Source organism: Juglans microcarpa x Juglans regia, chromosome 1D (genome assembly GCF_004785595.1).
Source record: "Juglans microcarpa x Juglans regia isolate MS1-56 chromosome 1D, Jm3101_v1.0, whole genome shotgun sequence".
NCBI classification, from domain to species: Eukaryota; Viridiplantae; Streptophyta; class Magnoliopsida; order Fagales; family Juglandaceae; genus Juglans; species Juglans microcarpa x Juglans regia.
This window is the reverse complement of record NC_054594.1, coordinates 24,103,661-24,129,776: the sequence shown is the minus strand read 5'-3', so window position 1 is coordinate 24,129,776 and position 26,116 is coordinate 24,103,661. Positions and strand designations below refer to the sequence as shown.

Genomic DNA, 26,116 nt, shown 5'->3' with positions numbered 1-26,116 from the left:
TGGGAGAGAAAAGTTTTTGTAGTTTATAATTATTTCAACAAGTTCCAATTTTAATCTTGACTATCCCTTTCGAACTTCGGATTCAAAGGGATGATGAATGAAAGCCCACATTACTTGGGAGGGAGAAGTCCTTGCAGTTCTTAATTATTTCAAGGGACTATTAAGACATTGACTAGTCCTTTTTTAGTATAAGCCCAGATGTGGCACCAGTCATCAAGGTCAGTGTATGTAAAGGTTCCCTAAGCTTCTAGAAATTTCAAGACCAAAAAAATCCTGAATATTTGGTCCATGGAATGGGTAACAAATCCAAAACATCCAGAATAAACAAAAGGGAAATTTATGGAATTTACACTACTTGTTGATTCGGTGAAAATCGCTCAACAAGTCGGAAGGGAAGAAAGAGTCATTCTCGGCCCATTGGGGCGACTGGGGTCTCTTTTGGTGTTGTTTAGAGCCCCTGACAGTGTTCTAGTGCGGCTAAAAAGTGTCAGTGCATACATGCATGACAGTGAATGAAAAATAAGAGTAGAGAAGGTAAAGAGAGATGGCACCAAGATTTACGTAGTTCGGCACCATGCCTACATCCACGGGGGTTTTGGGGAGGAGAAATCCACTATAATATTCTTGTTTACAATCTCTCATGGTCTCTCATATCTCACTATACAATGGTGATGCTGAATATAAATTTACTGGAGAAGAGGCATTCACTGGAGCTCCTTGCGTATTTGGTTTCGAATGAGAAGTCAACTAGGAAGAAGGAAAACTGAAGAAGAAGAAGATCCAACCCCAGATGGAGAGGAGAGAGCCTCTATTTATCTTGATTGCCTTTTCCCGCGTGCACCTCCTGTAGGTAAGGCCATGCCTTTGCACGTCTGTCCCCTCCTTGACATCCCACGCGCTCTGGTCCCCCATGACCCTTCTGGCCCCCTTGGCACCATAACCCCCTGACTCCCCTAACACCCCATGACCCTTCTCGCCCCTCTTTTGTCCCCCACTCATCTTTTTATCTTTTCTCCTGAAGTGGCTAGATGGTTGGCCTTGGGCTTTATTGTTTTTGCTCCCTCACAATACCCTGTGATTCTTAAGGGCAGGTAAGGACCTTGAGAATCTTTAGAAGTAAAGAGGTCAAAGGGCCCGTCGACCCCCTGGGTCCACTTTAGGCAGTTACAAGCCCGTTTGCTCATTCCCAAAGGTAACTCGGGCATGACAGTTGTGGAGCTAGGAGGCCCGTTAACACCGTAGGCTCGTTCCTGAAGGTAACCCACTGACAGTGGTTATGGCTTGAGTGTGGCACTCGGCGCGAGTCAAGGGACCCATCTTCTTGCGAGTGTAGGGACTCGACTTTGTTGGACGAGAGGTCTGTACCCAGTTCGGAGACTTGGGTCCTTACCCCGCAGCGAGTTAAGGGGTTTGTCTTCTTGCAAGTGTAAGGACTCAGGTTTGTTGGGCAGGGGGTCGGTACCCAATTCAGAGACTTGGGTCCTTACCCCGCAGCGAGTCAAGGGGCCCGTCTTCTTACAAGTGCAATGACTCAACATTATTGGAAGGGAGTTGGTACCCAGTTCGGAGACATGGGACGTTACCCTATAGCGAGTCAAGGGACCCATCTTCTTTATCTGCATTCCACAATACAAGAAGTAATTTTGTTAGTAGAAATAAATTCACACAAGTTTTGAGAGACAATACTGGAAAGTTTTTGCCACTGTAGTTGATATTTTTTGCTTGACTAAAAAATTGTCTGCTATTGGTTGTAATTCCTGCTTGAGTGAGCTCTGAGCAGGTAGTTCTTGAGCTGGTGACTTCCCGAGCTGAGGTGTCATCGAAGCAAGTGAGGAGCCAAGCTGGTACTGTCCCGAGCCAGCGGGTGTTGTCTCGTTTGGATGACTCACAAGCGAGTGAGGCTTTCACGTGCAGATGAGTTGCTGGCACTTCCCGAGCAGGGTTGCCCCTGTCTAGGTGGGCTCCCAAGCAGAGTTGCTTCCGTGCGAATGGGTTGCCAAGCTAGAGCTGTTTTTGAGCTTAACTTTCATTCATGAGCGGTGGTTCCCAAGCTGTGCATGGTGTTAGTTTCCCAAGTCGAGCATGCAGTTGTTTTCCTAGCTGTGTCTACCGGGCAGCGTTTTCCTTGCTGGTAATTCCTGAGCAGGTCACTCCAGATAAAGGAGTTGGCTTTCCAAGCAACAGTTTCTCAAGCCGATGACTTTCGAGCTGGGCTGGTTATCTATCGGTGTTGAGCAGGCTGCCTTTCCAAACGGTGTTTCTCATGGCATATTGGCACTTGCTGTTTGACTGCTGAGGAAGGTCTTCCACCAAGCACGTGGCTGACAGCCCCTTGGAGGGCCTCGAGATGAGGGGCTGCAATTGTGGGCTGAGGAGAGGGGCTCGGTGGCTGTGTTCCTGAGCTTGGCGAATGGGGTCCAAGCGGAGTAGCTTCTGTGCCAATAAGCTGCTGAGCTGGGGGGTTCCCAAGCGGAGTAGGTTATATGCAAGTGAGCTACTGAGTTGAGGGATTCCTGAGCAAAGTAGGTTCCTTGCAGGTGAGTTCCCAAGCTGGGCGAATGGCGTCCGAGCCCCATGTAGGATATCTTCCATGGGGGCAAGCTGTCGAGTCCCTTGTAGTTGGTGAGTTGTCTAGTGGTCCCGAGCTGGGTGTCCAAGTGGTGGTGTTCGAGTTGTGATGGTGTTCGAGCTTTGTATCCGAGATGGGTGTCCGTGTAGTGGCCAAGCGATGGTGGCTAGTTGAGTGGCTTTCGGGCTGAGAAGGTGTCATGCGGTGCTCCCGAGCACCAAGCTACATTCCAGAGCTGATGACTTCCATGTGGGCACAGTGTCGCTGCAGCACTCCTGTGTACACGACGAGGTACACACGGAGTGGGTAGTGAAATGCCCCGTGGACAGGGGCGTAACGGCTGGACAGAGAGAGCCGACAGTTCGTGTAGTGACCACTGATTGGGCAGCCTTGCTAGCGGCTGGAGGTCGTGAGCTCTTCGTTGTGTGCACAATGACGTGCACCTGGGTGCACGGCCATTGGTCACCGTTTGCCAGTAGTGAGTGTCGGGAATGCCACCGGGGTGGCTAGAGGACACCGATGGACCAAGGGGGTCTTTGCCGGCACCCTTCAGTCTGCAACACAGCTGGTTAGTGCCTCGGCCTAGCTCACGTGGGGATATGATCCATGTGAGACCATGTCGTCGGGGAGCGAGCGGTCGGAGACCGGCCTAGAGGGGATAGATGGTGTCGGCAGTCATCATGGTGGCTGCCAGCACCAAACCTAGGCCGTGCCATGGTGGGGCCCGCACCTCTAGATTGGGCAACAAATATCTAGGAATTCCTGCATGAAGGGCAATTGCCCAGTGACCGAAAGAAGCACGAAAGATTAGGAACAGAGTGGCCCGGTTCACCATGTTAGAAGGAGTTCTATACAAGAGAGGTTTTTCCGAGCCACTCCTTAGATGCCGTTCACTAGATGAATACTAATGCGTACTAGTAGAGATTCACAGAGGGATTTGTCGAAGCCACTTAGGAGGGAGGGCTCTCGCCACGAGAGTGACTCGAACGTGATATTATTGGCCCTGTTCCCTCAAGGATGAGGAAAACTTTGCCAAGAAATGCCCAAAGTGTTAGGGCACGGACCGATTCTGCACTGCCAAGCGGAGGAGCTGACGTCAATCACGGCTCCGTGGCCCTTCACCCAATGGGGCCTGGACCTGATTGTCCCGTTCCCAGCAGCGAGAGGAGGAGCCAAGTTTGTCATTTTCGCAGTCGATTATTTCACAAAATGGGTCGAAGCAGAGGCTCTCGCTAGAATCACCTCCTGGACCATCACGAAATTCCTATGGAAGTCTGTGGTCTTCCGATTCAGCAAACCTCAGAACTTCATATCGGACAACGGAAGACAGTTCAACTGCACACATTACCAGGAATGGTGCGCGGAGCTCAGAATTTAAGTGAAGTACTCCTCACCAAGAGATCCTCAAGCCAATGGACAGGCCGAGGCAACCAACAAAACTCTCCTCACCACCCTAAAAACCTTGGGGCGTAGAAAGGACCATGGGCCGAAGAGCTCCCAAGTGTGCAATGGGCATACCGGACAACTGTCTGGACTCCCACCAGGGAGACACCCATTACCTCACTTACGGCAGCAAAGTAAGAATCCTCGTGGAGGTCAGACTCCCCACATTCTGTGTCCAACATTTTAACCTGGACACTAACAACGAAAGGCTAGCCTAGAACTTAGATGTCCTAGAGGAGATGAGAGAAGAAGCAGCAGTCTGGACGACGAATAACAAGCGTCCAGCGGAGTAATACTTCAAGAGACGGGTCAGGCCGTGCTCCTTTAGGGTAGGTGACCTGGTGCTACAACAGACTAGAATAACTACCCCGAAAGAAGGGAAGTTGGGACCATGATGGGAAGGCCCATATGTAGTGATTGTGAGCAACTGACCCGGTTCTTATCGCCTAAAAAACAACTAGGGACACAAGATACCCCACCCATGGAACGCCGAAAACTTAAAGAAGTATTATGTGTAGAAGTATATTGTGATGCTTTGTATGAATGACCATGAATGAATGAGGACACCTGGATGTTCATCTCAAATCTATTGTTGTTTAAAAAATACATTTATAAACAAAAACGAGCCTATGGGGTAAGGTCCCATGTCTCCAAAATGGGTACCAACCCCCCATCCAGCAAAGTCGAGTCCTTACATTCGCAAGAAGATGAGCCCCTTGACCCACAGTGGGGTAAGGTCCCAAGTCTCCGAATTCGGTACCTACTCCCTATCCACCAAAGTCAAGTCCTTACACTCACAAGAAAATGGGCCCCTTGACCCACTGCAGGGTAAGATCCTAAGTCTCCGAACTAGGTACTGAACCCCCGTCCAACAAAGTCGAGTCCTTGCACTCGCATGAAAGCAGGCCCCTTGACCTGTTACGGGGTAAGGTCCCCAGTCTCCGAACTTGGTACTGACCCCCTCCAACAAAGACGAGTCCTTACACTAGCAAGAAGATAGGCCCCTGCTGCGGGGTAAGGTCCCAAATCTCTGAACTAGGTACCGACCCCTCGTCCACCAAAGACAAGTCCTTATACTAGCAAGAAGATGGGTGCATTGACTCGCTATGGGGTAAGGTCCCTAAGTCTCCGAATTGGGTACCGACCCCATATCCAATAGAGTCGAGTCGTTGCACTCTCAAGAAGATGGGTCCCTTTACCCGCTGCTGGGTTAGGTCCTAAGTCTCAGAATTGCATACCAACCCCCCCGACCAGTAAGACCAATACCCTTGTCTAAACCACAACAATAGAAACAGAAAGGGGAAAGGAAAGGTAAACAAAAGAACAAAGCAGCTACAAGAAACGAGTCTTCATTTCATTCATCATCAGGTATACATAGTTACAAGAAATGACGGGGAGTGCCATGCGAGGTTACAAAATACTAAAACGAAAAAAAAGTGAGGAAATGTAGGGGACGAGTGGAGCCCATCATTGGGGTGGAGGAGGCTGAGAAGCTCTTGGGGGGAATGGGGGATACCCTGGCTTCCCAAAGTTCTTAACATAAGCTTGCACCTCGAAACTAGGAGGAAGGGAGGATAGTGACAAAGTGTGCAAATCCAACTTGGGATTCTGCAACAAGTGCCTGTGCATTCGATCGAGGCCCTCTAAATAGCCGTGAGACCAAGCTGTGTTTGCATTTGTGATCCAAGATCGGATCTCCCCGAAGCATTTGGCGACATCCTCTAAATGAGACCTCAAGTTAGGGATCTCGTTGTTGCGGGATAGGAGGTCAATGTTCTTCTGAATTCCTGACTACAAAAGCTCACCGATACGTGCCTTTGCCTGTCGCAGTTGCTCTCTTAAATGCTGAGCCTCATGAGAATGCCTAAAGTGTCCGAATAATAGCTGTGAACAATGTTCGACAGCAAATGGTATTTGTATTCTTCAATATCTCAAATGTACATACTAAGTCCCTTTTTATACGTCTGTAGTCTAATGTATCGTATTCTAATGTATCTAATGGGCCCATTATGGGCTTACATGCTTATTGGATTAGTCTACTTCTAATTCCCAAGGTCTGTGCAACAAAGCCCAACACTTAAGCCCATGCAGTTAAGCCTCAATACCCAATCTCTTCTTCACTTCTGAATGTCCCAGACTCCCAATTCCTTCTCGTATACTTTGCCCTAACCTGTGATATTACCCCCTCCTCAAAACACCTTGCCCACAAGGTGTGGGAAGGCTGCCGCCAGCAAGTGATACTCCTCCCAAGTGAAACACCTTGCCATCTGACCAACACCTCGACAACAACCTGATTATTATGCTTCAAAAGTCTTCGATTGAGGATCTCTACTGGTTCCGACTTGATGACGCCTGAGACATCTACGAGAGGTAACTGAGGAAGAACCATCACAGATGAGCCTAGCTTGCGCTTCAACTGAGACACATGAAATACCAGATGAACCTGAGATGAAGCTGGGATACCAACTGTCAAAACATCTCTGATATCAATTGTCACAAACTCTAGTGAAGATTCTAGAATCAAGAAGAAGTGGGAGAGAATAGAGAGAGAATTTAGAGAAGAGAGAAAGTATCCAAATTGTATTTGTATTCTTCAATATCTCAAATGTACATGCTGAGTTCCTTTTGATACGCCTGTATTCTAATGTATCATATTTGAATGTATCTAATGGTCCCATGATGGGCTTACATGCTTATTTGATTAGTCTACCTCTAATTCCCAAGGCCCGTGCAACAAGGCCCAACACTTAAGCCCATGCAATTAAGCCTCAATACCGAATCTCTTCTTCACTTCTGAATGTCCAAGACTCCCAATTCCTTCTTGAATACTTTGCCCTAGCCCGTGACACTTTGGCAATGATATCCTTTTAGGAGATAATATACTCAATGATTGTGAATTTTAGAAACGTGATTTGCTCATGCGACATGGGAATATTCTGCCTAATCGGAATTCTTAAATTGTATTATATTTCTCGCGTTTACTGTGATTAGTGAAATTTCTACTAATAAGATAACAAATGTTTTATTCCTGGTCATGCTAAGCATCAGTTGCTTTTGATTGGAGAGAATGAATATCCATTAATTTTGTTTTACAGTCACTAATCAATTATAACGTTGGCTAAATGGTTTCACTGCTTGTAGGTTTGACAAGAAACTGAATAACACCTATGATCACCTACTATTTAGCAGGTTCTGTTGATGCTTATCTCATCAATTGTGGTGTCTAGTAGAGTGATATGTAGAGATACGTTACCTTTGTTTGCTTAATTTGTGTCTCTTACAGACATTGTGAGTCTTAGTACTGAGCAGCTTAGTCTTCTGAGCTGACTCTAATGGGGACGACAAGAGTGTGGTTTGGGCCCTTCTACTTGGGACCGTCGACAGCTTCGCCTAGTCGGCTTGACTTTTCCTAATGCAATTCATGGCAAGCTAGAAAAAGAGAGGACTTGTAGCCTACCTCTTGACCGTGAAATAATGAGACGACGAAAGTCGGAAGTCGTACCTCTCTTGGTTCAACAGGGAGTGTATGACAACAGACGACCAGGATGAAAAGATCACCCTAACGGCTCTGCTGGGAGGGACCTAGCCCCATAACTCCTTCATGACTGCGATTGCACAGAAGACCCCAACTTCATGGAGGCAATTCGTGGACCGAGCCGATTGTTTTATCAACGTCGAAGATCTGCTTCGGGCACTGACGGCCCCCTGGAAGACTAAGTTGGAAAGGGCACACAAGAAAGTCTCCGGCCAAAGCAGTGGGGCGAGCCAGGAATGTAACAAAAAGAAGAAAAGAAGACGCACGAGGTCCAACGCATGGAGGATTGTTAGCCTGACCGTGGTGGCCGAAAGAGACCCAAGCTCGCAGGGCAAATGACTATAGGCCTCGGCTAGCTCTAAGTACTGCACCTATCACAAAATCGATAGCCACCGAATAGACGATTGCTACACCAAAAAATGGAAGATGGAGAAGTTGGAAGCTCTACTAGACCAGCAAGGTGACGAGAGCCGCGGCCAACGACCCGATGATCTGGCATAACCAAGGAGAAGGGAAAACCCAACAAGGAGAAGGGCTGGAGGGTGACCCAGAGTGAGCCGCGCTGGTGAAGCCCTATCAAAGGAGAAGGGTAGGAGGATACACCAGAGGAAAGACCACCTCCTCGCCATGGAAGGCCCACGCAAGAAGAGCCAAATACGAGGAAATGTTCATGGCTAGCGGGACAATCCCTAGCACGAGTAGACACTACACGGAGACTGTCATAACCTTTAGCAAGAAGGATGAGGAGGGCGTTCTGCACCCATAGTCATGACCATGCAGATCGCCAAATACTTGACAAGGAGAGTCCTAATCGACAACGGTAGTTTCACCGACATCCTATTCTGGAAAACCTTCATTCAGATGGGAAATACACCTGACCGTTTATGCTGGCCCTGACGCCTCTCAAGGACTTCATTGGAGATGTAATCCAGTTGATTGGAGCTACCACCTTATCCATCCTAGCGGGGAGGACCCCGAGAATGGTAGTTACCATGGTGGACTTTCTCGTGCTAAAGGTCCCTCCTCCTATAACGCAATTCTGGGGCAACCAACCCTGAACCACCTGAGACCAATGACTTCCACGCTCCACCTAAAGATGAAGTTCCCAACTCCAACGGGGGAGGGAGAGATTTGCGGGGAGCAGGTCCTAGCATAGGAATACTACACTCGGGAGATGAAGCCTGAGGCTATTGAGGTCCGAGCTCTTGAAGGAGTGCGAGAGAATGCTGACCCACCTCCCGCTCTGACCCTGATGGAGCTAGAAGAGGAAGTTGGGATGAGTAGGCCCTACAGTAAGCAAAACCCAACAATCCTCTGGAATTAGTGTCGCTGGATTTGCAAAAACCTAAATGGACTAACCGGGTGGGAACCAAGATGGCCCCCGAACTAAGCCAAGCCATGAACCAACTCCTCCTTGCCAAGCAACAGGACGTGTTCACCTGGAGTCAGCACATCCGTCATTGAACATCACCTTAGAATGGACCTTAAAGCAAAGAAGATTAAGCAAAGCATCGCAGCTTCAGTGCGGAAAGGTATGCAGCCATCGCCGAAGAGGTACACCAACTCCTGGCTATGGGGTTTATCAGGGAAGTCCACTATCCCGAGTGGCTCTCCTACATTTTCCTGGTAAAAAAAGGTGAGCGGGAAATGACAGATGTGTATTGACTTCATTGACTTGAACAAGGCCTGCCTAAAAGACAGGTTTCCACTACCACGCATAGATTTAATAGTGGACTCGACAGTTGGGCAACCCTTACTTAGTTTCATGGATGTGTATTCTGGGTACAATCAGATCAGGATTAATGCGAAGGTTGAGAAGAAGACGACCTTCATCACCGACCGAGGACTCTATTGCTACAAAGCCATGTCATTCATCCTTAAAAATGTCGGTGCAACTTATCAATGACTGATTAACTAGATGTTCAAAGAGTGAATAAGGCGGAACATGGAGGTCTATACAGAACATGTTCAAAGAGTAAAGGCTTCTCATCGATCTTCGGTAAGCCTTTGCACTGTTGAGGAAGTATAAAATGAAGCTCAACCCGCCAAAGTGTGCATTCAGTGTCGAATCAGGGAAGTTCTTGGGTTTCATGGTCTCAAAATGGGGAATTGAGGCTAACCCGAGAAGGTCAAGGCAATAGTGGACATGACGCTGCGACGAACGATCAATGAGGTCTAGAGGTTAGCAGGGAAAGTGGCTGCCCTAAGCAGCTTCATCGCAAGGTCGACCGACCGCTACCTTCCCTTTTTCAAGGTCCTCAGAAAGGCATGGGAGTGGGATAACGAGTTCAGCCGGGCCTTCAGCGAAGTGAAGGAGTAATTGGCCCACCAGCTAGTTCTCAACAGACCGAGCTAGGGAAGACTTGACTATATACCTAGCAATGACCCCGAATGTCGTGTCTACTGTCATAGTTTGCAACGAGGGAGCAGACCAACGACCTGTATATTACACGAGCCAAGCTCTTCGAGGAGCCGAGGCTAGGTACCCCCCAACGGAGATGTTGGCGTTTGCATTAGTCATCGTCGCAAGACGGCTGAGACCATATTTCCAAGCCCACCCGATGAAAGTACTCACAGATGTCCCCTTCAGGAAAATACTGCAGAAGCCCGATGTGTTTGGCCAGCATAACTACATGATCAAGCTTGGTTTCAAAACCACCAACAACGAGGCTGAGTACGAGGCGTTACTGGCAGGAATATCAGTAGCCAGGTCATTGGGAGCTATAGAGGTTGAAGCAAGGGCGGACTTGCAGGTGGTGGTTGGCAAGATAACAGGGCAGTTCGCCACTAAAGGAGAGAAGCTGAAGATGTACTTCGAGTAGGTAGGGGAGGTGCACGACCTTTTCATGCAATTCCATATCCAGCAAATTTCGAGGAGAGAAAACCACAAGGCATATTGTTTGGCAAAGGCCAATAAGAGGCCCCCCCTTGGGATCAGTAGCTCAAATGGTTGACACATCAGCCATCGAGATCAACATGTCCATGGTCCAGCCCTTGCAACCAGGTTGTGATGTCGACATCATAAAGTTTCTCAATGGGGGCCAGGTCCCAAATGATCGTTGGGAGTGCAGAAGATCAGAAATAGAGCAACATGCTTCACATTGGTGGAGGAAGTCCTGTATAGGAGAGGTTTTTCCGAGGCCCCTTTAAGATGCATCTCGCCTAAAGAAGCCTAGTATGTGCTGGCTGAAATACATGGAGTCTGGTGGAAGAATGCTAGCCACCTAGGTCACGCGCGCGAGGTTCTACTGGCCCAACTCCCTTTGGGATGTAGAGAACTTCGTGAAGAAATGCTCTAAGTGCCAAGAACATGCACCGATCACCCACTATCCATCAGAAGAATTGACCTCCATTATCTCCCCCAGCCCTTCGCAAAATCGGGACTCAACCTCATCGGCCCGTTTCTTGGAGTCAAAGGAGGAGTGAAGTTTGTAATAGTAGCAATTGACTACTTGTGGGTGGAAGTAAAGGCACTGGGGACTATCACGGCCCAGGCCATCATAAGATTCCTCTGAAAATCCATAGTCTGTCGGTTCAACATCCCTCAGAGTTTCATATCAGATAATGATAGGCAGTTCGATTGCTCGCATTATCGGGAATGGTGCACAGAACTCAGGATCAAGGCCAAGTACTCATTTTCGGGGCACCCATAAGCAAATCAATAAGTGGAAGCCACCAACAAGATGTTGTTAGATATCTTGAAGAATAAACTGGGAGATCAGAAGGGGAGATGGGCCGAAGAGCTTCCCGATGTGCTATGGGCCTACCGAACATGCATCAAGAACCCCAAGGGAGAAACACCGTTCGCGCTAGTCTACATGACCGAAGATGTTATCCCAGCAGAGGTTGGAATGCCCATGTATAGGATTCAACACTTCAACCCAGACCACACCCTTACTGGTCAACAGTCATGGGCATCCCCTGACCTTGACTCTCGGCACCTAGACTAGTCAAAGAGGTGGACGTGACTAGCCAAAATCATGCTGCATTTAATGTATCTCGGGACTCAGTACGCCACGACAAGCCAGGGGGTGTCAGAGATAGCCAAAATCTGGTTTGATTGGTCTACAGCGCGGCAGGTAAGTGGCAGGGATACCCAACCCCGTACGGATTGACACACCTGCTACCATCACTGCGAGGGCCAACACTGCCAGGTATAAATACTCCCCTTCCACGGCCTAAGGGGTTGACACTCTTGAATACTTCTACTCTCATCTTCCTTGATTGGTTATTTCTCTCTTCCTCTTCTTCACTGAAACTAACTTAAGAATCAGAGGTACCATGGACCCCGAGACCCATATTCCTCTTCCCAACAGGAACTAGGCCCGAGCCCAACAGCGTGGACATGCCTATGCCATGAAACACAACATCAACACAGTTCTTTAGTCACACTTGTTTGAGACTCATTTTTTAGCTGACCAAATTTCCGATTTGAAACTGCCATCAAGATGAAATAATTAGTTAATTTTCCTTTCATATTCAAGGCACTAACTTATAAGTTGAGTTTATTGAAACAATAATACATCTAATTAGATAATTAATTTTTATTAATCAAGTTACTAATTTTTATTTAAAACTAGAAGTCATTAAGTTTTCAAAATGCAAATCTTTTAAAGAGAAAAATTAACCTATGAAAGCTTATAGAGATGTGACTGATTTCATTAAATGATAATATTGATATTGCCCAAAACGAATGAGTTTTCAAAGATGGGTTCCTCAAATTTTATTTTATTATAATAAAAGTTAATATTTTTATTTTGCGATGGAAGGTATAAAATGAATGTGTTACACATATTTTAGATGTTTTGAAATTTCGAAAAGTTATTATTTTTGATCAAGTATTTTATATTGTTTATACATGTCCGGTGTTGGTGTGCCACTAGTATAGGTTGAAACTTCAACATCTTCTAGTAGGTCATGATATATGTATTTGAAATTAACATATTTCGGGTCAATGAACCATCTTTTTATCTTTTCACTCTGTTTTCTTGAATTTTCAAACGAACTGTACAAAAGTTCAGAACTTTAAAAAAAATACATAAATTTTGACTAATGTTAGATATAATTTTAGGGTATATAATCTCGTGTACTCTCTTTAAAAAATAGTGATGCTTACTATTAAAAAGTGAGATTTTTCATATAGGTCCCAAATTGTAACGCCCATACTTATGGTGAGATTTTAGAAAATGATTTTTAGAAAAAACGAGAAAGTAATTACTGAACTTTTTAAAAACATTTCCTTCCCTTCCCAAGATATAAAAGATTCTACAGTTAAAATTTAAAACTTGTATTTATAAATCTAGGAGAGAGTTTTGCAGTAGATCTCATTAAGCTAAAATATAAGTTTTTTTTTTTACAAAATAAGATTTCATGTGCTATACAAAATGCCTAGGCTTCCATCATCTTTTCCTTGGCCGCGTCAGTCCTGACGCTTCGTCCTCATTTTATTCCTGGATGGGGCACTCATAAAAATAAAATGAATCGAATGCTCAATAAATATTACTTTATACTTGTAAAAATATAAGCACATAAGTTTCAATCATGCTTTCTCACTCATATACATATTTACATAAAACATTTTCTTTTCTTTAAAACATTATAAGGTGGACTTTTCTTTTAAAAATAGTTTTCTTTCCTCAAAACATTCTCACCTTGTACTTTCCTTCATAACACTAAAATCATTTAAGCATACAATTATTCTTATCCCTTTCATTTGACCGATACACACTGTTACGCTCCACGTGTTGCTGTTAACGATTTTTGGACCTGATTCTGCCCGTGGCTGTATGTTAGGAATCCCTCAGTTATGGGGCAGCACTAGATGCACTACGAATACTACTTATCCTACATTACAATCTGCCCAGTCCTTTGGTATCATCCTTCATTCATCAGTCATGGACATTATGTAATTTCATACATTAAAACATTCATTTCTTTCCAGTCCTTTCATGCTTTCCTTTCCTTTTCATCAGTTCATTTCGTAAAACATCTTTTCGTAACATAAAGAATCATCATTCATTTCATGAAACAACATAAAATACATACTACATAAAGCATCCAATCACATGCATACAATTACGCTTTAGGGTGCGTAAAAAGGGGTTGCCAAAGAGGACCAGTACATACATATACTTAAACCAAAATACCTTAGCATAGATCCGTAAAACATTTTCATTCTAAGAAAACATTTCTTTCTTTTCATTTCATTAAAGAACATTTTTCATGAAAGCATTTCATAAAGCATTCATTTTCATTTTCATACTTTTAGAAAACTCTAAAGGAGCATAAACGTAATACTTACTTAGACTCCATGCTATGCACATTTCATCCAGCCTGTTCATGTGCGTGTCAGATAACAACCTACATGCATTCACAACCTCATATCACTTCCATTTCATTTAAAGAATGCTAGGCATAAAACTTGCATAAGAAAACTATCTCTAACTCTTAGTCCATTCTCTCCCTCATGGCTTTAACCTCCAATTGGTTCTTTACTTAGACTTCATCCACTTAGACTGGTCATCGTCCAATTAATCATCCTTTAACCATTTAAAATGCATGCTCCTTCATGGCCTCTCTATTTGTACAAACTAACACCTCTAGGTATTCTGAATATCCATTCATTTCACTTACACATGTCATCATCCAATCCTTGAGGTATAAACCTTGCCATACATCTTAGGCCTAGGCTGTAATCTTGAAATCCCAACTTCATTTTCTAATTAACAAAGTAAGCTTCCATGCTTTACTTTAATCTCAAACCATTATTCATAAGCTTACAGCTTAACCTCACTTCACCATACGACCCAACTGTAGTCACAATATCAGTCTTTAAAAAATACCCTTCCTTTATACATGATCCAATCCAACACCAATCCTAAGTCCCAATTCATTTCCTTAAATCTAAATGCATAGCACAAGTCAACCAAGCATACCCATACAATCCATCAAACATACATATGCAATCCACCCATCATACATGTGTCACACCCCTTTAACACCTAATATCAACATATAATCCAATTAAGATCAACAATCATCATCCATACGAAATACACTCAAAGTATATACTCTATCTACATACATACCATCGACTCCCTTGCAATCGAATCCAATACACCCAATACATGAAATCTGCCTATACCATTTATACATCTACACAACACATTTACAACTCTTTATGAGTTACAAATCATAACTCCACAAAACTACAACCAACACAATCAATATATCTAGTTCCACCCATATCGATTATACACCTACACCACACATTCACAAACTCAACCACACAACTTCATAACCTCAACCATGGCCTCCCTTGATCCATAAATTCCAACACCACAACACAACCACACACAAAATCCTGGCACTTCACACAATTCACAACGTCACAGCTCTTCACACTACACACAGTCACATCACAACCCAAGCACACTCCACATTTAACCCCATCACTTCACAACACACAATCACATTACAAACCACATCCCGCTCCTTCTCACATCAAATCTACTAATAATATAACACAAAACCAACATTCATACAAACTACCTGAACATAATATATCTTAAGACATAGGGATGGAATTTATACCGCAAAGTAAGGGGCTGAGCAGCGGCTTCAAGAGTCTGAGGTTGAGCTGAGCAATGGTGACTCTTGGGTTTGGGCATGAGGCTAGTGGTTTGTGGCGGTGGGCTTCGTGGATTGCTACCATAAGAGGTGGTTTATGGTTGGGCAGGGCTCCATGGTGGTCTAAGATGGCCAAAGGCTGCGTGGGTTGAGAGAAGCCAAGAAGGAGTGCTTCAGTGGAGGGGGGAATAGGGGCTATGTTATGGGTTGAGAAGGTGCTGGAGTGGAAGTGTTTTCGTGTTCGACTGGGAAGATTACAATGGGCAAGGTGCTGTGTTGTTAAGGGGTTGGGTTGTGCTTGAAGACGGAAAGGGGAAGGTGGTTGCTGACAATTATACATGAAGAGGAAAGCTCGGAACGATGTCGATAGAATTAGTGGGTCATCTCTTAATGGAACAATGTCGTTTAATATCTTTTTCTTCTTATTAAATGTAACGAGGTCATTTTACCTACTAAAGTGTTAATAGATGATTGTGAAACACTGCATTTTGTTAAAACATTCAGTATAAATAAAGAAAGTTGGAGGGAAAGTCCTCAACTGAAGTTGATTCATCCTACATAACTCCCTCTTCTCTCTCGACTTCCATTCTTCTCTTCATTCAACAATTTTTGGAGAGTGACTCTCTCGAATACGTTTGTTTGGGTCCATTACAATTGGTATCAGCCATGGCCCAAGGAACACATTCGTATCCTCAAATAGTTGATTCAATGAATCACTTACGGTAGCACAAGATCGGCAACAAAAACAAATTGAAGATGTGATTGGTTTATTGTTAAAGTAGCAAGAGGCTACGAAATTAGAACGAGAAGCACAAGATAAGAAGTTCCAGGAGGTTTTACAACAAATCTCAAGGATTTCTTGTCATGATTCTAATGATCCTAGTTTAATTCATCGAAATCATCAAGATCCACAATAAATGAAGAGGGAGAAGTGTGTCATAGAGAACTTGTAGACAGAGCTTTGCCAGGGGAATTAATCTCTAGTTTCCTCGATTTCGTAGCGATAATCCATCACCATGGATTTATCATGCAAAATGGTATTTTAAGCTATCACGAGGTCCCTCTTAGTTAAAGTATTTTCATTGATTCCTTTCATATGGATGAAGAAGTCTTGGTCTAGCTCCAAGATGCCAGTGAGACAGGCACTTTTCACTCTTGGGAGGATTTCATCAAAGTTGTTCATATTCGATTTGGTTCTATTCCATATGATGATCCAATGGAGTCAATTACTCACCTCAAGCAGGTTAGTACAGTTAATGAGTATAAAGTTGAATTTGAGATTCTTTCCAATCGCATTAAAGAACTATCTGGGATGAATAAATTGAGTTGTTTAAAGGGGCTTACGTGATGAGATTAGGCTGCCTGTGAGAATTATGAATCCTTCATCTTTGAATGATGCATTTGGCCTAGCCAAAATTCAAGAGCAATATGTTGTGAGCATTAGGAAGCCTTGGAGAAATTCCCTTCTGATTTGAGTAAGTTTAGTCTAGAGTCGAGTTTGTTGAAGTCTGGACAAACTCCTTCCGTTTTAGGAGCACCGGGAGTTCCACTTTTAGCGAAGCTTCCTTATCATAAGGTTTCTAAGTCTCAAATGGTGGAAAGGCGTAAAAAAAGCCTTTGTTGTTTCTATGATGACAAATGGCAACCAGGTCATAAGTGTGCAAGGCCAAAGTTTTTTCTATTGGAAGGTATGGAATTTGGTGATTCCAGTTGTGAAGTGGATACTGATGTTAGTGGTGAAGTGGTTGTTAAGCCTATGGAAGTTGAAGCTGAGATAGCTTATATCTCATTACAGTCTATGGTAGGAGGTGGGGGACCTAAGACAATGAAACTTATTGCTTATATTGGCAAGAAAAAGTTGGTGATTTTGATTGACACTGGCAGTACACTTACTTTTGTGGATACTGCAATTGTTGCTCGATGTAAATTGCATGTGCAATTAAGCCAGAGTATTTGTGTTAAAGTGGCTAATGGTCAGCTCATTAATAGTACTGAAAAAAATGTATGGTTGTGCCTTTCCTGATCCTTGGTATACCCTTTACAATTGATTTTTTACTCCTCCTTTGGGAGGGTCTGATGCAGTTCTTGAGATACAATAGTTATCTATATTGAGTCCTATTCTTTGAGACCTTGTGAATATGCATATGCAATTTCAGTGTGTTGGTCAGACAGTTTCTTTAAAAGGTTCGGCAACATCTTAGTCAAATCTTATTGATGATGATGTGTCTTTTAAGATGTTTGGTTGTGGTAGCAAGGGATTCTTTCAGCAGTTAGTTGTTTGTAATTCCATTGAGCCTTCATCTCTACAAGATGAACAAGTGCAACAACTTTTACAGCAATACAAGGATGTTTTTAATGGACCTACTAGGTTACCACCCAATAGGTCCCATGATCACAAGATTAATTTGAAGTAGGAAACTCCCCTTATCTGTGTTAGGCCCTATAGATATTCATTTTATTTATCATAAAATAGAAATTAAAAAAATTGTTAAAGAGCTCTTAAATACTAGGGTTATTAGGCCTAGTCAATCACCTTTCTCCTCTCTTGTTTTCCTAGTCAGGAAGTCTGATGGCACATGGAGAATGTGCATTAATTATAGAGCCTTAAATGAAGCCACTATTAAAGATAAATACCCTATTCTTGTTGTGGATGAGCTCTTGGATAAACTTTCAGGTTCTACAATTTTTTCTAAATTGGATCTTAGGACAAGATATCATCAAATACGTATGAGAGATGAAGATGTTTATGAGACTACATTCAAAACTCATGAAGGGCATTATGAGTTCCTTATCATGCCCTTTGGCCTCACTAATGCCCCTTCAACATTTCAAGGCCTTATGAATGAAGTTTTCAGGCCATTCCTTAGACAATTTTTCATTGTCTTTTTTGATGACATACTAGTCTACAACAAGGACATGCCATCTCATTTAGCTCAACTCTCTGCTGTGTTGCAAACATTACAACATCATCAACTTTATGCTAAGAAGTCGAAGTGTTAGTTTGCATGCCAAGAAATAGAGTATTTGGGGCATTTGATTTCAAAAGGAGTGAGGGCAGATCCTAAAACATTGGAGTCTATGGTTACTTGCCCAATACCTAAAAACCTGAAGTCATTAAGGGTTTTTTAGGCTTCACAGGTTACTATAGAAAATTCATTAGGGGCTATGGTCAAATTGCTGCCTCTTTGTGACGTCTTTGATAAAAAAAAGATGCTTTTGCTTGGATAAATTCTACTACTAAGTCTTTTAATGACTTGAAAGTTGCTGTCACAAGCCTTCCTATTCTTGCTTTGCCTAACTTCACCAAAGCCATTGAATGTGATGCTTGTGCAACTGGTGTAGGAGTACTCTTGATGTAAGACCAAAGCCCCTTAGCCTTTCTAAGTCAAGCTTTGAAGGTAAAAATTTAGCTCTTTCCACTTATAAAAACTATTTGCTACTTAGTGCTAGCTGTTAAGAAATGGGGGCCATATCTTTTGGGATGTGTATTTGTGGTTAGAATTGACTACCATAGCCTTAAATATTTGCTGGAGCATAAGATTGGCACTATTGCATAGTAGGGATGGCTTTCTAAACTCCTTGGCTATGAGTTTACAATTGAGTATAAGAAAGGTGTGGAGAACAAGGTGGTTGATGCCTTATCTCGTAAAGATCAGGTTGATGAACTTGGGGAATAGGCAGCCTTATCATTTCCTACACCAACATGGCTCACATAATTGAAGTTAGCCCATGATGCAAAACAAAATCTGCAGAAACTGATTTCTGCATTGCAACTTGACCCCACTTCTAATTCTTCATTTAAACTAAGGCATGTCATTTTGTTTAAGAAGAACATAATTTATGTGCTTGATTCTTTGTCCTTGAAGCAGCAGATTTTGAAGTACTTACACTTTAGTCCTGCTGCTGGTCATTATGGTTTCCACAAGTGTTTGGACAGAGCTAGGATGGATTTTTATTAGCCTGGTCTCAAGAATGATACCAAGAAGTTTATTCGTGAATGTGAAACCTACCAAAGGAATAAGATTCAAAATGTCTTTCCAGTTGGGTTTTCACAGCTCTTACCTATTCCTGAGCAAATATGGACTGAGCTCTCAATGAATTTTGTTAAGGGTTTGCCTATTTCTTGGGGCTATTATAATAATGGTTGTAGTGGACAGGTTGTCAAACTATGCCCATTTTATGCCTTTGAAACATCCATTTACAGCTCCTCAGGTGGCCTCACTGTTCTTCAACAGTGTTTTTAAGTTGCATGGTTTACCTAAAACCGTTGTTTCTTATTGTGGCTCAAAATTTACTAGTTCATTTCGAGAGAACTTCTCAGATTGCAGGGAGTTAATCTTTCCTATACTTCAGCCTATCACCCTCAAAGTAATGGCTAAACAGAAGCTGTCAATAAGTGTCTTGAACACTTTCTGAGATTTTTTTTCTGGTGACAAACCAAAGTCATGGCTAGATTGGCTTTCATTGGTTGAACGGTGGTATAACTCCACATTCCAAACTTCCACAAAGCTAACTCCATTTGAAGTTGTCTATGGGGTTCCTTCAATTAGGCTTCAAGCCTACATTCCTAGTCTCACTTCAAATCAGTCAGTGAGTCCATTATTGCAGACTTGAGAACAGATTCTGGTTACACTCAAGTCCAATTTATCTCTTGCTCAAGATAGAATGAAGTATTATTATGACAAGCACAGGACTGATAGGGAATTTTCAATGGGGGATTGGGTTTATCTTAAACTCCAACCCTATAGGCATCAATCTATGGTAGTTAGGAGGAATCTTAAACTTTCACCTCCGTATTTTGGGCCATTTCAAATCACTCACAAAATTGGCAAAGTGGCATATCGATTGTGTTTAACCTCAGATTCACTCTTGCACTTGTTTTTCATGCTTTTGTGTTGAAGAAAAAATTGGGAACCAGCTTACACCTCTGTCTACCTTACCCCCAGTTGATTTGCAAGGGGAGTTAAGGCCTCAACCTGAGAAGATTTTGGAATGTAGGATTGTCAAGAAGGACAACAAGGCTATGGTGGAAGTCTTGATTCAATGGGAAGGTGCTAGAGTGGAAGATTCCAAATGGGAACCTTATTGGAAGCTTCGGCCGCAGTTTCTTCACTTTGTGGGCAAGGTGCTTTAAAGGGAGAGGGTGTGTTATGGGTTGAGGAGGTGCTAGAGTGGAAGGGTTGCCGTGTTGGAGTGGGAAGATTGCAGTGGGAAAGGTGCTGTGTTGTTGAGGCTGTTGTGTTCTGCTTGAAGATGGAAAGGGAAAGGTGGTTGCTAGCAGCTATACACGATGAGGAAAGCTTGGAATGATGTCGTGTTGTTACAAAGTTAGTGGGTCATCTCTTAATGGAATGTTGTCGTTTATTATCTTTTTCTTCTTGTTAAATGTAATGAGGTAGTTTTACTTACTGAAGTGTTAACAGATGATTGTAAAACACTGCATTTTGTTAAAACATTCAATATAAATAAAGAAAGTTGGAGGGAATGTCCGCAACTGAAGTTGATTCATTCTACAGAACTCCCTCTTCTCTCTCGACTTCCATTTCACAATTTATGGAGAGTGACTATCTCGAGTACGTATGGGTCCATTACAGGCTGTTTTGTGGGGCTAGCCATGACTAGGGATGAGGGTTGCTCAGCGTCGTTGGGTGGTGGTTATGGGTGTGATGAGGCTAAGCTCCAGTGGACAGCACACGACGTCAGTGGGGATCTAATGAGATCCAAGTGGGATAGAAAGAGAAAGAGCTTCGGTGTGACTTCGGGAAGGAGAGAGGAAGCGGTGAGGGGTGATCGGCGACTATGCAACGGAGGCGTCGCGGCGACGTTGGGGAGAAGTCAAGGGAGAAGGAAGGGCAATGGGTGAACCTCAGGGTGAGCCTCAAGGAGGAGTTGCGGGAGAGGAAGGGTTGATCTATAACACCCAGGTCCAGTACTAGATCACATTTGAAATTTTATTTTAAGGGAATAAATGTAGGAAAAGCCACTTGAGAGTTGTCGATAAATTTTAGGATATGCTACAAGGCAAAGATTTATTTTCGTCAGGTTATAATTTTTTATTTGAGCTTGATATTTAAGGTTAAAGTTCATCTATTATTTTATGGACCAAGCGAGCCCTAATTATTAAAGAGTCACCCAAGAAATTTTCTAAAGGCTCGAGTGTTTTATTGGAGGGTGGATTTATTTTGGACATGAAGATTTAGGCTATTTTAAATTTCTGAGTTCATTTGTCAAACCGATTAGGATTACAATTTTTAGAGTTCCTTTCTCATTAAAATTCTTATATACAGACACACACACACACTCACATATATATATATATATATATATATTCATATGGTAGATCTTTTACTCAACCAGCTTCTTCACCCACATGCACCACATACATACATGATGCTTTGCTCCACTCCCATGTATTGGCCTCATGACCAACATGCACCCACGTACAAGATTCCTTTCCTCCATTCCCATGTGCTGGCATTTTTCACTTCGTGCACCCCACATGCACGACTCCACCTTCACGTTCATTTCTCCCCTTCCCAAGCTTATTGCTACACCTCCCCCATATGTCTCGACAAGCTAATCTCCAACACCCTCACGGAAGCCCAAACAAGTGTGTCACCGCTACCTCTCTCAAATCTCTCTCACCCAGGCCACCACCACACGTAGCCTCATGGTAAGGATCCGTGCATGGCTCCTCTCTGCGGAGCGAAGTTTATTTTGCAAAATAGAAATACTTTATGTCTCTAGTAAGGGGGGGAACTTGGAGACTGGTATTACATTTATGCCCTTATTTATTTTACAATTGGGTTTAGGCTGTTTTGTTTACGTACTAGACTTTATATTTTAAGCGTGCTCAGTTTTAGTTCAACATAGTTTAGAAACTTTATTTTTCTACAGTAAATATTTAAAGGATTTAAATTATGCTATTAAGCATTGATTTTTATAATTTAATTTCAAAGGTAAACAGTAATCGTGTAATTTTACTTTCAACACATTAACTCTAATCTAGTCTATTTTTTATTAATTGAAACTTTATTGTTTACTTTAATAGAATTTTTGGTATAATTATATTATCTAGTATTACATTTTATAGTTTGATTTCAATAGTAAATAAGTTAGAATTTAATATCTTAGTCGAAGAAATTTAGTGGATATTGATAGATTTGGGAAGTGACGATGTTTTAGGATTTTGAGAATTTTAGGTTTTGATGAATTAAAATAAGTATTTCAAGTGTAATTACGTAGTAACTATTCAATTGGAGATTTATTAAAGTTACATGAATTTTCTATAAGTGACGATTGATATTTGTTCGGTACTATTGTGGAAGAAATTCAAAAAGGTAAGAAGTTTAGGTAAGCTGGGTTCCTATGCTAGACTTTGCATAAAAATAAAATGGACTCGGGTCAATTTTGAAAAAATATGCATGTTTTGTTATGAAGAGAAATTTGAAACAATCTCAGTTATTTGTTTCTGCAATACTCATGAAATTATATATAAAAATAAAGTACTTTCTGTCATGACTGATGTAGACATGAGCAAAGTTCTAGCATTCTGTTTCTAAACTGTGTAAAAGAGAGCGAATATGAAATTTTGTGCATAAATTATGTTTTTCTGATCTGATTTTGTTCTATTCTAAAAATGTTATGTACTCTAATATGATGTAATAAGATTTCTGAAACCTCTAGCATGACATTTCATTTCTGTTTTTGTTTATGTTTCGTTCTGACCTTACCACAAGTGTAAAACTATGACCTATGTTCGGGTTGGTATCAACTTTTTTGTTTCTAGTGCACCTACTTTGGAAACAAAGTGGTTTTCTGCGTGACCTTTCCTGTGTGCACACTCGGGACTCAGATAATAATAAGGGAAATATCCACTTTCTGTTTCTGCTCGGTTGGTAGCCGGGGTTTCCACAACCCTATCATGAGGATTAAACATGGTCTCAATTCTGATATAAAATGATAAGATGAATATGTTCAGTTATGCTATGCCAAAGTAATTTTGAATAAGAATGCTTTTGTACTTTTGCATTGATATTTTTTATAGCATGATCTAATTCTACATTATAAAAATAAAAAGTGTTCTGTTCTGCATTCTGAACTCTGTAAATGCTCATATTTGCATACTAGTATATATTATCTGCTTACTGAGTTGTTGACAACTCACCTCTTATCTCCGAACATTTTGCATATTATTGTGATGGTCCTACTAGAGAGCAAGAGTAGGCAGTGTTAGAGAGGTTGGATGTTCATAGAAGAACAAGTACCAGAGAGTACAAGTACTTATTTGAGAGTCCTAGTTAGATAATTTATTATTTTCGCTATGATGAGTGAAGAATATTTTTGAGTCCTTGTGGAGTGTTTAATTTATTCTTTTGAGAATTTCTTTGTTTTCCTTGAAAGAACATGAATATTTGGTTTGAGCAAGTGAATAAATATTTTATGGAGTTTTCTAGATTTTATAGTAGCAATATTGGACTTGATATTTAGTAATAAAAAACTAACTCTCCAGATCTCCAGGTATGGGGTGTTACATGATCAGGGGCTCTACACTGGTGTGAGGCGCTGATGGAGGTGGTGGTGCTAGCCGATGACAACGGTGGCGGGTTGCTGCCGTGGAGGCTTTGGGGAAGAAGAGAGATCAGGGAGAGAGAGGGCAACTAGAGGCGAGGAGAGAGAGAGAGGGCGGGTTGCTTCGTAATCAACTAAGTAAAATAGGTAGAAAATGAAATGAAACTTTATTTAAAGTCAAACTTTATTTTCTTAGTCCCAGAATAATATTTTTCATCATAAAATAAATAATGAAGCTTACCAAATATTTGTAAGAGAAATAAAAGTATCAAAATAAATAAATTTTTTAACCTAAAATAAAATAATGAATATTCAATAATACTCTTTACGAACTAAAATTATTTAAATAAAATTATTTTCTAAAACTTTATTATTTTTGGGGTTTCAAATTATAAAAGGCTCACTTTAAAATTAGGTTTGGTTCTGTGATGCCCCGACTCCCACGTACAGAAACTCAAAAATCGTGATGTCGAGATGATGACAACACGGGCCACACATCCCAACGATAAGTGCTTAAGTGTGTGCAACATGCAAGAAGTGCACAACAAAAGTCACAGCAGTTAATTAAAAGTTAACCAAGTAAGTACCAGAAATTTAAATATAGATATCCAAAATAAATTACCTTTAAAAAAGTTATACAGTTATCTAATATAAATATAATACAGACCAAATGCATAGCAAAAAAGTGGGAGACAAATCCCAATACACGAGCAAGTGATCCCAAATCACTTCTCCGGCAGAGCCAAATCCTTAGGCTCTTCGTCCACATAAGCATCAAAATCTGCGATATCATAAAATGGTACCGCAGGGTGTCGAATACTGTGTGATTATAAATCTCAGCAAGTAATCAACCAAACAACCCAAGAGATAAAAATGCATTGATGCAACCAACAAACATGAGTACATGACGAAACACAAATGTGACCCAAAACCTCATTTTTCTCAAAAATGATTATTTTCTCAACACACGCCAAAAACCCTATTTAACCAAAACACGCCATGAATAATATCTATTATTTTCCCAGAAAAGATGCTCGTAACCATTAAATCATAAACCGACATCATATTCATTTATCGGACACTGTAGGCGGGAATCACATGCGGGACTCTACCACCATCCCTATCGCATGCACTATAAGCGGGAATCGCAGGCTAGACTATACCACCATCCCTACAGTTCATTTTCACACAAGAGGTACATATTAGAGCATTGTAGGCGGGAATCATAGGCGGGACTCTACCACCATACCTGCTTACCACCATCCCTACTGCATGCACCGTAGGTAGGAATCATAGGTGGGACTATACCATCATCCCTGCTTACCACCATCTCTACCACATGCATTGTAGGCGAGAATCGCAAACAGAACTATACCACCATCCCTACAGTTCTTTTTCCTTTCTCTCAAACCAGTCAATCCAATCATTTCAAGCATACTCAAAATTATTTTTCACATGAAAACCCAGTATTTCAAGTATACACATGAACATACGTATAAATGCATTGTATATGACACAACACAAATATTCAACTAGCAAATCAAAACATAGTTCAATGGCACAATCAACCAATTCGCCGTAATATAATACTTATAGTGCTATAATATAATTTTTGAAGGATCATGGAGGTGCTACAACGTAACAGTGCAAAATGCACTATGGCCGTGGGTCTCAAAATGCTAGATTTTGAATGGCGACAAACGAACACTTAAGATTACAAGGGAAAGACTTAGGGATGTTAGTGAAGCTAATGGTAGTAGTGGTTGGCCGTGGGTGGCGGCATAGAGGGTGGTTGAAGTCCAAAAAGTCCAAAACGAAAATGAAGTTGGATGGACTTCACCGGTGGCGGATCGGGACTGAGGATGGGTGGGTTAGGTAGCTAGGGGGTAGCCGGTGATGTGGTGAAGAGGTGGTGGTCAATGGAGGGGCGACGACGGTGCATGAGCACAAGGAGTGTCGCGGCTTGAAGCCATGCGTGGGGGCTGACGGTGGCACAAGAGGGGCTGAAATCAGAGGGGTGAGGTCACCGGCTGGTGGGGAGATGAATGGGAAGGGTGGTGATGAAAGTGGGTGGCGCACGACGGCGTTGTGGAGGACGAAGCAAGGATAGGGGGAGAGAGGGAGAAGTCATGCGCGGGAGAGAGAGAGAGAGAGAGAGAGAGGAGAAAAAGAAAATGAAGGAAAAAGAAAAGAAAAAGAGGAAAAGAAAAAAGAAAAAAGGAAAATGAAAAAGTGAGGGAAAAAAATGAGGTCCAATCCTCATATCTTGGGTCACAAAAATGATCAAATGAAAATAATTTCAAAACAACAAGTTAAATAAAATAATTTAAATGTAGTGATTAAATAAAAATAAAATAATTAAATCTAAC

The 26,116-nt window shown here is 42.2% G+C and overlaps 1 long non-coding RNA gene across 1 annotated transcript; it reads left to right on the top strand.

Annotated features, from left to right (window-relative positions):
• The first annotated feature begins 600 nt into the window (after positions 1-600).
• On the top strand, positions 601-25,874 carry LOC121237188. Its single transcript, XR_005934875.1, has 4 exons — positions 601-728; positions 3,410-3,414; positions 20,409-20,416; positions 25,864-25,874. It is a non-coding gene; the product is annotated as an uncharacterized LOC121237188 (long non-coding RNA).
• The last annotated feature ends 242 nt before the right edge of the window (positions 25,875-26,116 follow it).